Source organism: Petaurus breviceps, unplaced genomic scaffold (assembly GCF_028583685.1).
Source record: "Petaurus breviceps papuanus isolate PSGF00001 unplaced genomic scaffold, PetGlider_PUasm1.0 563, whole genome shotgun sequence".
Lineage (NCBI taxonomy): Eukaryota > Metazoa > Chordata > Mammalia > Diprotodontia > Petauridae > Petaurus > Petaurus breviceps.
This window is the reverse complement of record NW_027186380.1, coordinates 106,396-122,427: the sequence shown is the minus strand read 5'-3', so window position 1 is coordinate 122,427 and position 16,032 is coordinate 106,396. Positions and strand designations below refer to the sequence as shown.

The window sequence follows — 16,032 nt, the reverse complement described above, 5'->3', positions numbered from 1 at the left end:
GTTACTTTGCAGTTACAAGGCCATGGTGAAAACCCAGAGCAAACCTATCTAGGACCAGGCTGATTCCTGGATCAGATGTTTTCGCTCCCTTCATCTCACCCCCCCCCTTTTTTTTTTTATAAAGCAATCGGGGTTAAGTAACTTGCTCAAGGTTACACGGCCAGTTATTATTTCTGGGTGTGGTGCTGAGTATCCGAGCCCAGATTTGATCCAGGTCATCCCGACACTGGAGCCGGTGCTCTTACTCGCTGAGCCACCTGGCCGCCCCTAAGCAATTGGGGTTAAGTAACTTGCTCAAGGTTACACGGCCAGGTGTTTCTGGGTGGGTGCTAAGTGTCTGAGCCCAGGATTCGATCTCCAGGTCTTCTCAACACTGGAGCCGGTGCTCTTACTCGCTGTGCTACCTGGCCACCCCTATCTCTCCCTTTTTCAGTAAATAAATTAAGGGCTTGTACCTCAGTGCCTAAAACGTTGACATCAAAGGACATCATTTGTAATAATACATAGCATAATTATACAGAAAATTACTACAGCAATTAATGTAGGAAGCAAGTGTATACCAAGAGCCAGTATTATCTGAAATGGAGAAATTTTCTTAAATGTATCAATAATTGTCTTTGCTACTTCTTCTGAGTTAATCCCAGGGATCTCACTCTGTTCAATATCCTAGATAATCAGATGGAAAACCTTCATTTCCAATGGTGATATTGGAATCAAGTTTTGCTCCCATTAAGCAGGCTCTAATCCTATGCCAGGTAAAGATAGTCTGGGAAGAATAATATAATCTGAGGGTGCCACTTGTAGAGATAACCGAGTCTTAAGGGTCTCCACCTCATCTCCTATATCTAGTATAGACAGTTTTAATTTTTTAATTTTAGTCCGGGTAAGATAAAAAATTATGCTATTTCTATAGCATATTGGACAGTACAAATTGTGAATTGTATAGATATAGCCAAAAAATATAACAATGGCAACTAAAATACTAAAGTTATGTGTCAAATAATAGTAGCCCTATGAAATGTTTTCTCATGTTTTAAAGCCTCACTCATCAAACTAGGCTATGCTCTAAGCTATGCGCTCTGCAGATTGGTACCAAGCATAAGATACAATTAGAGGGAAAAAACAGCAAAAAACAGTAATAATATGCTGACATTAGAATCAGAGCTAATATATATGGTAAAGGAGTTACACAACTAAATGTAAAAACATAATCACATCTAAGTACCAGTTGAGTTTTAAAGCTTTTAACTCATAACCTAACATACAATACTAATGGTTCTAATACATTGATCTTATACAAAAAGTCCTTATCTAATATCATGTAGTGTCTTAAGGCTACAGAAACATTTTATGAAAGTTCGTTAACATATTATGCAGTTTTTTGGATTTTTCTAAGTAGAGAAATTATAGACAGTGGTTGAAATTATCAATAATAGTACAATAATAGTAGGGCAGCGAGTCTAGGAACAAGAAATCTGACAAGAATAATAAGTCTAACAATAAGTCTGACAATGACAAGACCTTATCCCCCCTTTTTAAAAAATCAGAAATTTTATGTAGTGTATATCCCCTGACAAAGATGCCAAACATGAGTTAAAATTAGTTGGAAAAAGCAAAAAAATATGCAGTAAGTAAAAGCACAATTAATACAAGTAATATTCCATTCATAGGGATAAGTGTATCCATAATTACATGGGTTCCAAGCTAACATTCTTTGCCAATTTATTCATAAATTGAACAGTTTATATTTCACTCAGTAAGGAAATAGAAGGCATAGTTGCTGATATTAAGAGGGAGGCTATGGTAATTAGTCCCATGATTAAAAGTCTGGAAGTCACTTTTTTGTAAAGAGGGTGGTTCCACTAATACGTTGTATAAGGGTAAGTTAAGCAGGTAATAGTCCGTTAGGGGTAGTATTATCTTGTGAAAATGTAAAATGCTAAGTCCCTTCTTCTTAGGTTGCCCTTGTGCAAGGGGTCTCCCGATCCTTTTTCTCTGAATTCTCTCCATCTGAAAGGTGGGTCGTGGACCACTCTCAGACATTCCCTTCTCACAGCTGCATCTTATTAAAAGAACAGAGCCTCTCCCCCCATAGTTAAAGGTCAGGTCCTACCCAGTTCTTGTTTGGGCAATTCTCCATAGACAGTGTGTACCTTTTCAAATTGTTTTTCTGCTGGTGTATACTCTTTTTAGTGATGCTTAAAAAATTTTAGTGTGTATGAGGCAGTAGCTACTTGTCTTTGTCGAGTATTGGTCCAAGTCCCTCCTTTTTATTTTTTGTAAATAGGTTTTACTTATATAAAAGCTGGGGGTAGGAGACAGAATGCCAAGTTTGAGTAATAGGTATGCCAGTTTGCCTAGAATGAAAAGGGGTAATATTAAGTATGGCATGGTAAGTTTGGACTAGAATGGATAAAGTTTTTTTTTGTCTTGCCTTTTGGAGGGCAATTTTGGGGTTAAGTAACTTGCCCAAGGTTACACGGCTAGTATTTTTGTGTGGGTGTTAAGTGTCTCAGGCTGGAACCGAACTCGGGTCCTCCCGACTCCAGGGCCAGCGCTTTACTCACTGCGCCACCTAGCCACCCCTAGAATGGATAAAGTTTTAAAGGCTGGACTTAAGAACTTTATTTCATCTGTCAAGTATAACATAACCAATGCGATAATAAGGGTTATGCCTGTAATTAATTTTATTTAAAAATGATCACAAGAAGAATGAAATAAATTGTTAGGGGCAGGAACATCATCAGCATTCAATTGTGTCAGAATGCCCACTGAAGCAAAAAACTGTAACATATGTTTGAGCACATTTTTTATTGCAGTAAAAGAAGAAAAAGGGATCTGTTATAATATTCATATATGACAACGTGCGAAAGGGAGGATAATGAGTTACATCCATCCCATGTGGGTCAATGATGAGCAGTGGAGGAGTAATAAAGGCAACACAGGTAGAGGGCAGTTTTTAAGGATCTGTGTAGCTTGTTCTTAGTAACATGGAATTGTTTACCTGGAGTATATGTATTTTGATAAAAATAAGAGTAAAATCATGTAGTACTAAGAATATTTGGGGGAAAATGTTGGAAGAACTTGAACTTTTGATTATTAATCGCGTTATTTAGATAAAGATGCCTGGGAAGTGAAGAATGAACTGCAATATAGGCAGTGGACTCTATCTTATAGGAGCTTGTAACTTCTGAAAAAGGTTAAAAAGATCTGTACTCTGAGTGTGTTTAGGTTTAACGGTATCAAATATGTTGGCATATGTACACAGAATTTTTGCTATCTGACTAAATATTAAAGAGAAAAGAAAAAATAATTTAACAGTAATATCATAGCTAAAAGCTTGGTATTATAAGCAGGAGTACAGTGAGTAATAATAACTTTATGATTAGAATCAATGTAAGCTATATTTGTAGTGTTAAGATTTATAAATGATCATCAAACTTTTGTAAGAGAAAAGAAAAAAATTAGTTAAAATTTTATAACCTAATAGCTCTGTGTATACTCTAGAGCAAACAGACTTTTAAAATTGAGATTATTAAGACTAAGTTGGTATAAAAATTTTCTTAAGTAACATAAATTCCCAAAGTCTGTTTTAAAAAACTGAATTCCTAGATATCTGTGGAATTCTTTAATTTTTTTTGGTCTTTATTAATTTCTTTCTTTACTTTTAGTTTACAAGATTCAATTCCACAATTCCTTGAGTTTCAAATTTTCTCTCCCTCCCTCCCCTTCCCGCTCCCCCACCATGATGGCATACACTCAAGTATAGGATCTACAAATACTTTCACATTAGACATTAGTCAGGTTTTAAAGAAGGATTGTATCAGATGGAAGGAGCAATGGGAAAGAAGAAACAAAGCCAAACAAGAAAAAGAAAAATATCAGGTACCTTGCTTCAATCTGGATTCAAAGTCAGTTCTTTCTAGTTCGTTCTCTGGATGTAGACATCTCTCTCCATCATGAGTCTTTTGGGTTCACGTATAACCCTGCATTGCTGAGAAGAGTCCAGTCTATCAAAGTTGGTTGTCAAACATACATTATGTCTGTAATTGTGTACAAATTTCTCCTGGTTCTATTCTTCTCACTCAGCATCAGTTTATATAAGCGTCTTCAGGTAAATATGAAGTCCATCTGCTCCTCGTTTCTTATAGCACAGTAGTATTCCATAACATGCATATACCACAACTTGTTCAGCCATTCCCCAATTGATGGACACCCACTTAATTTCCAATTCTTTGCCACCATAAAAAGAGGTGCTATAAATATTTTTGTACGTATGGGTCTTCCTCCCACTCCTATGATCTCTTTGGGATACAACCCTAGAAGTGGTATTGCTGAGTTAAAGGGTATGAAATTATTTATAGCCCTTTGGGAATAATGCCAGATTGCTCTCCAGAATAGTTGGATCAGTTCGCAACTCCACCAGCAATGCAATAGTGTTCCAATTTTTCCACATCCTCTCCAGCATTTGTCATTTTCCTGTTTTGTCATCTTAGCCAATCTAACTGGTGAGATGTGGTACCTCAGAGTTGTTTTGATTTGCATTTCTCTAATCAATAGTGATTTGGAGCATTTTTTCATATGCTTATAGATATCTTTAATTTCTTCCTCTGCAAACTGCCTGTTCATATACTTTGACCATTTATCAATTGGAGAATGACGTGTATTCTTATAGATTTGACTCAATTCTCTATGTATTTTAGAAATGAGTCCTTTATCAGAGACATAGGTTGTAAAAATTCTTTCCCAATTTCCCACTGCCCTCTTAATCTTGATTATATTGGCTTTGTTTGTACAGAAGCTTTTCAATTTAATGTAATCAAAATTATCCATTTTGCATTTTATAATACTCTCTAATTCTTGTTTGGTCATAAAGTCTTCCCCTCTCCACAAATCTGACAGGTAAACTATTCCTTGCTTTCTGAGATTGCTTACAGTATCAACCTTATACCTAGATCATGCACCCATTTAAACTTGATTTTGGTATATGGTGTTAGATAACAGTCTATGCCCAGTTTTTGCCATACTATTTTCCAGTTTTCCCAGAAGTTTTTGTCAAATAGTGAGTTCTTATCTCCAAAAATGGGGTCTTTGTGTTTATCAAACAATAAATTACTCTATTCATTGACTGCTGAGTCTTGTGTGCCCAATCTATTCCATTGATCCACTACTCTATTGCCAGTAGCAAGTAGTTTTGATGACTGCTGCCTTATAATACATATTAAGATCTGGTATAGCTAGTCCACCTTCCCTAGTATTTCTTTTCATTAATTCCCTTGATATTCTGGACCTTTTGTTCTTACAAATGAATTTTGTTACTATTTTTTCTAGCTCTACAAAGTAGTTTTTTGGTAAATTGATTGGTATGGCACTAAATATGTAATTTAATTTAGGTAAAATTGTCATTTTTATTATATTAGCTCAACCCAGCCATGAGCAATTGATGTTTTTCCAATCAGTTAGATCTGACTTTATTTGGGTGAAAAATGCTGTTGAATTTTATTAGAGGTATGCAGGAATGCCAAGGATTTATATGGGTTTATTTTATATCCTGCAACTTTGCCAAATTTATTTATTGTCTCAAGCAGTTCTTTTACTTGGTTCTCTGATTCCCTAAATATATCATCATATCATCTGCAAAGAGTGATAGCTTGGTCTCTTCTTTGCCTAATTTGATTGTTTTGATTTCTTTTTCTTCTCTAATTGCTACTGCTAACATTTCTAGTGCCAGATTGAATAAGACGGGTGATAGTGGACACACTTGTTTCACCCCTGATCTCATTGGAAATGCTTCTAGCTTATCCCCATTACATATAATACTTGCTGATGGCTTTAAATAGATGCTACCTATCATTTTAAGGAAGGATCCATTTATTCCTATACTTTCTAGTGTTTTTAATAGCAATGGATGTTGTATTTTGTCAAAAGCCTTTTCTCCATCTATTAAGATAATCATGTGGTTTCTGCTAGTTTTATTGTTGATATAATCAATTATATTGATGGTTTTCCTAATATTAAACCATCCTTGAATTCCTGGAATGAATGCTACCTGATCAAAGTGTATCATTCTTGTGATAAGTTGCTGTAGTCTTTTTGCTAATATTTTATTGAAAATTTTTGCATCTATATTCATGAGGGAGATTGGTCTATAATTTTCTTTCTTGGTTTTATTTAGGTATTGGTTTAGGTATCACTACCATATTTGTGTCATAAAAAGAATTTGGTAGGACTCCTTCACTAATTTCCCCCAATAATTTGTATAGTATTGGAATCAATTGTTCTTTAAATGTTTGATAGAATTTACTAGTAAATTCATCTGGCCCTGGAGATTTTTTCCTAGGGAGTTCACTGATGGCTTGTTCAATTTCTTTTTCTGAGATGGGGTTATTTAAGTAATTTACTTCCTCTTCAGTTATCTGGGCAACTTAAGTTTTTGTAAATATTCATCCATTTCACTAAGATTGTCAAATTTATGTGCATACAATTGGGCAAAATGATTCCTAATTATTGCTTTGATTTCCTCTTCATTGGAGGTAGATTCACCCTTTTCATTTTTGATACTCATAATTTGTTTTTCTTCTTTCTTTTTATCATATTGACTATGGGTCTATCAATTTGATTGTTTTTTTTTCATAAAACCAGCTCTTAGTTTTATTTATTAATTCAATCGTTTTCTTAATTTCACTTTTATTAATCTTTCCTTTGGTTTTCAGTGTTTCTAATTTAGTATTTTATTGGGGATTTTCTTTTTTGTTTGTTTGTTTTTTAGTTAATTTGTTTGTTTCCTTTTAGTTTACAGGATTAAATTCCACAATTCCTTGAGTTTCACATTTTGTCCCCCTCCCTCCCCCCTCTCCCCCCCCATGGTGGCTTACAGTCAAGTATAGGATCTGTAAATACTTTGACATTATGCATTAGTCAGGTTATAAAGATGGATTGTTTTGTAATGGACACCCAAGATATAACAGGACAGCTAGGCCAATTTGATAGGAGTGTTTATTAACCGGCCAGGACTGCCTCTCAGACCAAAAGACAGCAGCAAGCTTTCTGTTAGACATAATTTTATAGACAATGTAATTGCTAGCAACAGAATATGTTTCTAAGGGGTTAGCATTGTTTCTATTGAAGCGAAGCTTTCTCAGTATTATTCCCATTGAAGCAAAGCAGTCTCAGTATTTTTCCTATTGAAACAAAGCCTTAGTATTATTTCTTTTTTTTTTTTTTAAGCAATCAGGGCTAACTAACTTGCTCAAGGTTACACGGCCAGTTATTTCTGGGTGTGGTGCTAAGTATCTGAGCCCAGATTTGATCCCCAGGTCATCCCAACACTGGAGCCGGTGCTCTTATCTTAGTATTATATCTACTGAAGCTAAACAGACCTGAATCTGTGGGAATCTGTGGCATGTTTCTAGCAACACAGGTGAAACATTTCTTTACAATTGGAGCCTATTAGGTGGTTTCCAAGGAACCTAGTAGGGGTACCCTCTAGCAGGTTTAAGGGGGCTCTAGTGTATAATTTCTGGTGGGCACTTCAGTATCAGATGGAATGAAAAATGGTAAAGAGGACATAAAACCAAACAAGAGAAGGAAAAAGATCAGATATTTTGCTTCCACCTGGATATAAACTCAGTTCTTTCTAGTTCTTTCTCTGGATGCACATATTTGTCTCCACCATGAGTCTTTTGGGATTGACTTATATCACTGAATTTCTGAGAAGAGTCCAGTCTATCAAAGTTGGTCATCACATATACGTTGTGTCTGTAATTGTGTACAAATTTCTCCTGGTTCTACTCTTCCAAGCTTTTTCCACTTCAAACCTAAGGGTGTAAAGGGAAGGGAGTAAATAAGCCTCAGGAAACCAAAAGGTATTTCCAATTCCCTAGCGCTGAAAGAACTGAGAGAATTGGGCATATTCTTCCAGATAGGGGTCCATCCTTATCTGTGGAAGGTGTGTCCATTGCCTGCAACCAAACCACTAGACTGAGAGTCTGAGAGCATCAGGCTGAACTCAAGACAGCCGTGTAACTCTCTGCCGGAAAAGCACCTGCAAACCTTCCTAGATGCTTAGAGAGTGACCCAAACTGCAGGTTGAGAAACGGATAGGGAGAGAGAGAGAGGCTTATATGCCTTCTACTCTATTTTTTTAAATTAAATTTTATGTTTATTTTTAGTTTACATCATTCATTTCCACAAGATTTTGAGTTACAAATTTTCTCCCCATCTTTCCCTTACCCACCACCCTAAACCAGCAGTCCCACTATATATTCCCTCCCCCATCCTGCCTCCAAGCTCAGATACACAGACAATACTCTGATGGCAGAAAGTGAAGAGGAATTAAGAAGCCTCTTGATGAGGGAGAAAGATAAGAGTGTAAAAGCTGGCTTGAAATTTAACAGTTTTTAAAAACCAACAAGCTCTTAGCCACTGGTTCCATCACTTCCTGGCAAAAAGAGGGAGAAGAAATGGAAGCCATGTCAGATTTTCTATTCTTAGGTTCAAAGATCACTGCAGATGGTGATTGCAGCCATGAAATTAAAAGATGGTTGCTCCTTGGAAGGAACACGATAGCAAATCTGGATAGCAGACTAACAAAGTCCCTTGGATGGCAAGGATCAAATTAGCCAATACTTAAAAGGAATTAATTCAGACTATTAATTGAAAGGTCAAATGCTGAAGCTGAAATACTTTGGCCACAAAATGAGAAGACAGGGGAGGCCAGGTAGCACAGCGAGTAAGAGCACCGGCTCCAGTGTCGGGATGACCTGGGAATCGAATCGGGATCAGACACTTAACACCCACCGAGAAACACCTGGCCGTGTAACCTTGAGCAAGTTACTTAACCCTGATTGCTTTAAAAAAAAATGAGAAGACAGAACTCATTAGAAAAGACTCTGATATTGGGAAATATAGAAGACAAAAGGAAAAAGTGGTGGCAGAAGATCAGATGTATAGTGTCATGGAAAAAATAAACTTGAACTTGGACTGATTTTGAGAGATTAGTGGAACACAGAAGGGCTTGGTGCCCATGCAGTAAAGAAGAGTTGGACACAACTGAACAACAAAAGTGTGTGTTTTGTTCTCCTCTCTTTGCTTACTTTATCAAATCCAGACAAATATCCTGTTTCTTTGAATTTTTACTACTTGACCTTTTTTACAGCATGATTGCACAATTTATACAGCCACTTTTCAATTAATGTTAATCCAGTTTCATTTTTCTGCTACAAAAGTGCTGTTGTAAATGTGTGTGTGTGTGTGTGTGTGTGTGTGTGTGTGCGCGCGCGCGTGCGCGTGCATATGTATGTTTGGGGTAGCTAGGTGGTGTAGCTAGGTGCTCTAGGATAGAGCATTGGACCTAAAGTCAGAAAGATATGGATTTGAACCCAGGATCAGACACTTTCTAGCCAAGTGACCCTGGGCAAGTCACCTAACTCTTATTTGCTTCAGTTTCTTATCTATAACATTGTGGTTGTGGTCTGTCCTTTGTTCTCAAAGAGGACCATGAAATCAGGGAGACTATGATATGACTTGCAATTGACTTTGATTTGAGTGAGGGAGGGCTGTGCAAGGTCACCAGCCTCACTTTCTCCTCCAGAGCCATCTGGGTCCAGTGGCCTGATACCAATCAAGACAACTGGAGATGGCTCAGGTTGCAGTGGGAGAACTTGGCCCTTTTAAGCTAAGGTCTTTTCAGGTTCTCATTTTGTGTGAGACAATGCCCATTCAGTGAACAAGCTTCTTTAAGAAGTGTCAAGGATAGTCATCTACTGTTTGATAAACCCAAACATTCCAGCTTCTGGGATAAGAACTCACTATTTGACAAAAACTGCTGAGAAAACTTGAAAACTAGGCCATAGACCAACATTTTACATCATATATCAAAATAAAATCAAAATGTGTACACAATTTAGATATAAAGGCAGATTCTATAAGCAAACTGGGAGAGCAAGAAATAATTTACTTGTCAGATTTATGGAGAACAGAAGAATTTATGACCAAACAAGAGATAGAGAACATTATGAAAATTGGATACACTAAACTGAAAAGTTTTCACACAAAGCCAATGCAACCAAGATTAGGAGAGAAGCCAAAAACTGGGAAACAATTTTTACAACCAGTGTTTCTGATAAAGCCCTCCTTTCTAAAATATATAGAGAACTGAGTCAAATTTATACAAGTCATTCCCCATGTCAAAGGACATGAATAGGCAGTTTTCAGAGGAAGAAATTAAAGCTATATGTAGTCATATGAAAAAATTCTCTAAATCACTATTGATTAGAGAAATGCAAATCAAAGCAACTCGGAGGTACCAAATCACACCTATCAGATTGGCTAACATGAAAAAACAGGAAAATGATAAATGTTGGAGAAGATATGGGAAAAGATATTGGAACGCTAATGCATTGTTGGTGGAGTTGTGAACTGATCCAACTATTCTGGAGAGCAATTGGAAACTATGCCCAAAGAGTTATAAAAATGTGAATACCTTTTGACCCAACAATATCACTTCTAGGTCTGTATCCCAAAGAGATCATACAAATGGGAAAAGGACCCACATGTACAATATTTATAGCAGCTCTTTTTGTGGTGGCAAAGAATTGGAAATTGAGGGGATACCCATCAATTGGGGAATGGCTGAACAAGTTGTCCTATATGAATGTAATGGAATACTATTGTGCTATAAGAAATAATGAACAGGCAGACTTCAGAAAAATCTGGAAAGACTTATATGAACTGATGCTGAGTGAAGTGAGCTTAACCAGGAGAACATCGTACACAGTAACAGCCACATTGTTCAATGGTTTTGATAATTTATCTCTCCTTAGCAATGCAAGGATCTAAGACAAGTCCAAAAGACTCATGGTGGAAAATTCTATCTACATCTAGAGAAAGAACTATAGAGTCTGAATGCAGATCAAAGCATATTATTTGCTCTTTCATTTCTTTTTGTTTGTTTCTTCTTTCTTGTGGTTTCTCCCCTTGATTCTAATTCTTCTTTACAATGTGATTAATGTGAAAATAGGTTTAAAATGAATGTATATATAGAGCCTATATAAAACTGTATGCAGTCTTGGAGTGGGGAGAAGGGAGAGATGGGGACAAAATTTGGAACTCAAAATCTTATGGAAGAGTCATCACTTAGAAAAGGTGGGGCTGAAGGGTAACTACAGAGTCCTTGGAGGGGCAGCTATGAGAGCAGTATGTGTAGGAGATTCTTTCCGCATTATTGGGTAATCTGCAGAGTGCTAACATGGGAAAGAAATGTACAAAGGGAAAAACTGTACTGGCTGCTGCTATTGCTGAAATTTTAGAACCTCTGTGCAGACATATATGACAAAGGTTAGAACAAAATAGTTTCAAAAAAGTCTTTGATGAATGGGCAATGGAACATTTGCCAAGAGTGCAAGATTGACAGCAGAACAAAGGTAAATCTGAAGGGGAGAATGAAGAAAACCCTTCAATATGGCTGTGTCTTAAATGTGGCCATGAGGGTCGTGGCAGAGATTCTTAAGAACAGCATGCTTTCAAGCATTCTACCACACCAAGATCAGAACCCCATTGACTGGTGCTTAATTTGTACAACTGGAGTGTGTGGTGTTACTTGTGTAAGGAGGTCCAATATAGTGGTTCAAGTTGATTGGGTCAACTCATGAGATATCAGAAAATAAACCAATGTCAAAATTCCAAGACCAGTATCATAAGATCAAGAGAAAACTGAAATTAAAAAAAAAATTTAGAAAAAGGAAAACATGAATAAAGAAAATTCTCCATTGAATTTTACTGTTCAAGTGACTGTGAAAGGACTCAGTAATTTGGGGAATACATGTTTCTTTAATGCAGTTATACAGAATTTGTCACATATTCTAGTAATAAGAGAACTATTGAAGGAAGTGAAAATGTCTGGAATGATAGTGAAAATTGAACGACCTGATTTATCCTTAACAGAACCTCTAGAAATAAACCTTGAGCCTCTCACTTCAGTCATGTGCCAATTTCTTTTGCCTTTTGGAGGGGAATTGGGGTTAACTTGCCCAAGGTTACACAGCTAGGTTTGTGTGTGTGTATGTGTGTGTGGGGGGGGTGTTAATTGTCTGAGGCCAGAACCGAACTCAGGTCCTCCTGACTCTGGGGCTGGCGCTTTATGATATGCCAATTTCTTAATGAGGTGCGTGAAACCCAAAGTGGAATTGTGACTCCTAAGGAGCTATTTTCTCAGAGCAGTGCAATTTAAAGGCTCTCAGAAGCAAGAGTCAGGAACTGCTTCTGTATCTATTGAATGGGATGAGAGCAGAAGAAGTTGGATTTCTCTTCTACAGAGAGTAAGCACTGTATTTCATTTTGCAATTCCACTGAAAAATTAGATGAAGAATTTAAAAAGAAAATGAAAGAGCATGGGGCAGCCAGGTAGCACAGCGAGTAAGAGCACCGGCTCCAGTGTTGAGAAGACCTGGAGATCGAATCCCAGGCTCAGACACTTAGCACCCACCCAGAAACACCTGGCCGTGTAACCTTGAGCAAGTTACTTAACCCCAATTGCTTAGGGGCGGCCAGGTGGCTCAGCGAGTAAGAGCACCGGCTCCAGTGTTGGGACGACCTGGAGATCGAATCCCGGGCTCAGACACTCAGCACCACACCCAGAAATAACTGGCCGTGTAACCTTGAGCAAGTTACTTAACCCTGATTGCTTAATAAAAAAAAAAAAAAAGAAAGAAAAAAAAGAAAATGAAAGAGTATGAAAAAAGGCAACACTAACCTTTGTGAAATGAATATTTGGTGGAGAACTAACTAGTACAATCATGTGTGAAGAATGCAAAACTGTCTCCTTGGTTCATGAATCTTTCCTTGATTGTTTCTCTCTGTTTTAGATGATCAGAGTGGTAAGAATAACATAATTCATTACAATATTAAAAAAAAACAAAGGAAGATGAAGATAAAGACAGTGAGGAAGAGAAAGATAACAATAGTTATATGAAAGAGAAGAATATTTCTTCTTGTACAAGTAAGCACTTGCAGATAAAAGCAAAGAATCAAGTCAAAAAGCAAGCAAAGAACCAATGAAGGCAACAAAAAAATTCAAGAAAAAAAAGTATTCAGGGGCTGCTAGGTGGCATAAAGCACCCTGGAGTCAGGAGGACTTGAGTTCAAATCCAGCCTCAGACACTTCACACACACACACACACACAAAACTAGCCATGTGACCTTGGGCAAGTCACTTAACCCCAATTGCCTCTCCAAAAAGAAAAGAAAGTATTTAGTTAAATAATATCTCTATCACTGGGTATCTTGAAGAACATCAACACATTAATAAAACTTTACCCCAAGGAGAAATGGATAATGAATCCAACTGCTTTTCACAAGAGAAAGAAAATCCTGATGAGTGTTGCTTAAATCAAAAAGATGAGATAGGGAATACCATAGAAGCTTTGCCAGAAAATCCAAATTGTACAGAAAAGGAAAATGTAAAAAATGCCAATGATTCAGGTGACACTCTGAGCGATTCTTTTCCTGTTTAATATACTAGTAAGTCAAATGGTAAATATCACAAGGAGTGAGGAAGAAGAGGACCTTGCCAGCGACTTTAAAAACCTTAAGTTGGATGCATGTCGATTTTTGAATGACACGTATCCTGTCGGGACAAAGATTTATGAAACAGTAAACGAAATTCCAGAAACGGCTTTTGGTACCAACAGGGAAACGGCGAATACTGATGGATGTTCAAACGATCATAGTTTATATCAGTTTACCAGTAAAGAGAAACTCCAAGGTTCAAACAAACTACTTTGTGATGTTGTACACAGAGGCAAAGTAGTGAACCAAAGACAGATATTAAAGGTGAAAAGAAGCACATTTATACTAATGCCAAAAAGCAAATGCTGGTTTCTCTGGCTCCTCCCATTCTAACTCTTCATTAAAAGAGATTTCAACAGGCTAGTCTTAATCCTTGCAAAGTTAACAAGCACAGTTTCCAGATGTGATAGATTTGGCTCCTTTTTGTACCATAAAGTACAAGAATGTGGCTGAAAGAAATACAAAAGGGTTGCATTCTTTATACAGTTGTTGGACACAGTGGTACTATGAGGTGGGGGCATTATATGAGAAGACAAGAACTTAAATAGCCAACTCTATAATCTTGTTCTCGATGGAAATAATCCACATGAATTTGAAAATGAATCAATGAAGAGGCAGTGACTTCATATCTGTGCCTGCTGCGCCTGGAACTAAGGTTCTAAATTATAATCTTGCCTCCTGTTTTATGAGCGAATTAATCTGAAAATTTAATCTGAAAAAGAATTATACCCCACGTTTTGGTTTTTAATGAAAAAAAAAAAAGACAACTTGAAAATTCCAGAAAAGATCACGTGTCCTGGAATGCTGCATGGAAAATGCTAAACAGACTCACAAGTGGCAAATGATGTTTCTATCTGTGGCTGAGAGGAAAAATAAAGATACCACTTGCTGGTTTAATAATTTCTTAAAAATCATGGAAGTGAATATTGAAAACTAAAAATAAATAAATATTTTTAAAAATAAGCATGAGATATTACAAACAAAAAAAAAGGAGTCAGGGGATGGCCCCTTTAAAAAAAACTCAAACTGGGAGGGTAAGACACTCAGGGTTGCTGACCGAAAGAGAAACAGTCACTGTTTACATTCACTCTGAGTCAGGAGGGCCCAAAACAACCGTTAAGTGGCGCTTGGGCAGAGACCTACCGTTGTGCAATCCATGAGGTCAAGAGGGGTGGGGGAATGATGGGGAGCTTGTGCTCAAGCCCCACCCTAAAATAGGGTTTTCTGTGTTTGTTGTGTGCTATTCTTGTTATATTGCTGTGAAATTTTGTTGACACCAGTTATTCCTACTGTATTTTTGCCAAGTAAGGGACATGAAAGATCTTGGGGCCGAATGTAAGGGTTATGGGATTTAAAGATCTTCCATGCCCCATTGGACGTGCTGACGTAGCAGGAAGGGGCGGAGCAAGAGGAAGCGGAGGCCAAGCTAGAGTTCCTGTGGTGGCTGGCGGCGGTGGCGACGGCGGCAGCAGCAGCAGAGGCAGCGGCAGCGCGAAGCCCTTTTTGAGTCAGCCAGGATTTCTGCTAAGGACTCCTGCTGAGGACTGCCAGGGGCCGGAGCTGCTGGGAGCACGCTTCCTGGACGCTGGGTGGTTGCTGTGAGTGGGGAGAGGAGGACCTTTGCCTGAGGTAGCCTGTTCTGTTTTAAAGGCTTGAAAATGTGGGTGCTTTCTACTTTATCTACCTGTGCCAATGTCATAACTACTCTGATGGCTTTCACCTTCTGGTTTTGGGACTCAGTCTTTTGGTATCTTAATAAATGTTCTAGCTTATTCCCCCATATGGCAAGCATGATGTATTTTGTGATGGATAATTATATCAGCATATCTGTAATCTCCATAGGTATTGTGAATATGGCATTGCTGATACATCTTTGAGAAAGAAATCTAGCCAGTAAACCCTCTCGTTAACTAGGCAGTTTTTGGTCATCAAAATTTACCTTACTTTGGGGAGGGGAGGAGAAGGGTGTAGAGGGGAGAAGACGAGCTAGGTTCCCCAACTGGAACTGACCAGCTGGGTTCCCATTTAGGTAGCTCAGACTACTCATAGGTTGTGGCTTGCCTTTATTCTCAAAGAGGACCATGACATCAGGGAGATGATGACATGATTTGCAATTGACTTTGATTTGAATGAGGAAGGACTGTGCAAAGTCACTAGCCTCACTTTCTTCCTCATCTGTAAAATGGGAACACACTGGAAAAGGAAATGGTAAAACATTGCAGAATCTTTGCCAAGAAAATCCCATGGATATAGTTTATGGGGTCACAAAAAATAGGGTACGACTGAACAACCAAACAATGTGCACAATATGTATTTGCATATCTCACCTCTCCTTGTTTGCATGCTGAGGTCACATGCTGAGCATGTGCTTTTCTCACATTATTCCAATTTATTTTCCAGAATAAGTGGAACACTTCTGAGCTCCTGAGTAGCTATCTTCCCATAATCCCCCTAAAAACGTCCATT

General features: G+C 37.7%; 3 pseudogenes; all 3 read left to right on the top strand.

Annotated features, from left to right (window-relative positions):
- LOC138173106 (zinc finger protein 850-like) overlaps positions 1-16,032 on the top strand; it is a 784,878-nt pseudogene that overhangs the window by 690,599 nt on the left and 78,247 nt on the right.
- On the top strand, positions 11,249-12,047 carry LOC138173100 (ubiquitin carboxyl-terminal hydrolase 16-like; annotated as a pseudogene).
- On the top strand, positions 13,528-14,187 carry LOC138173101 (ubiquitin carboxyl-terminal hydrolase 16 pseudogene; annotated as a pseudogene).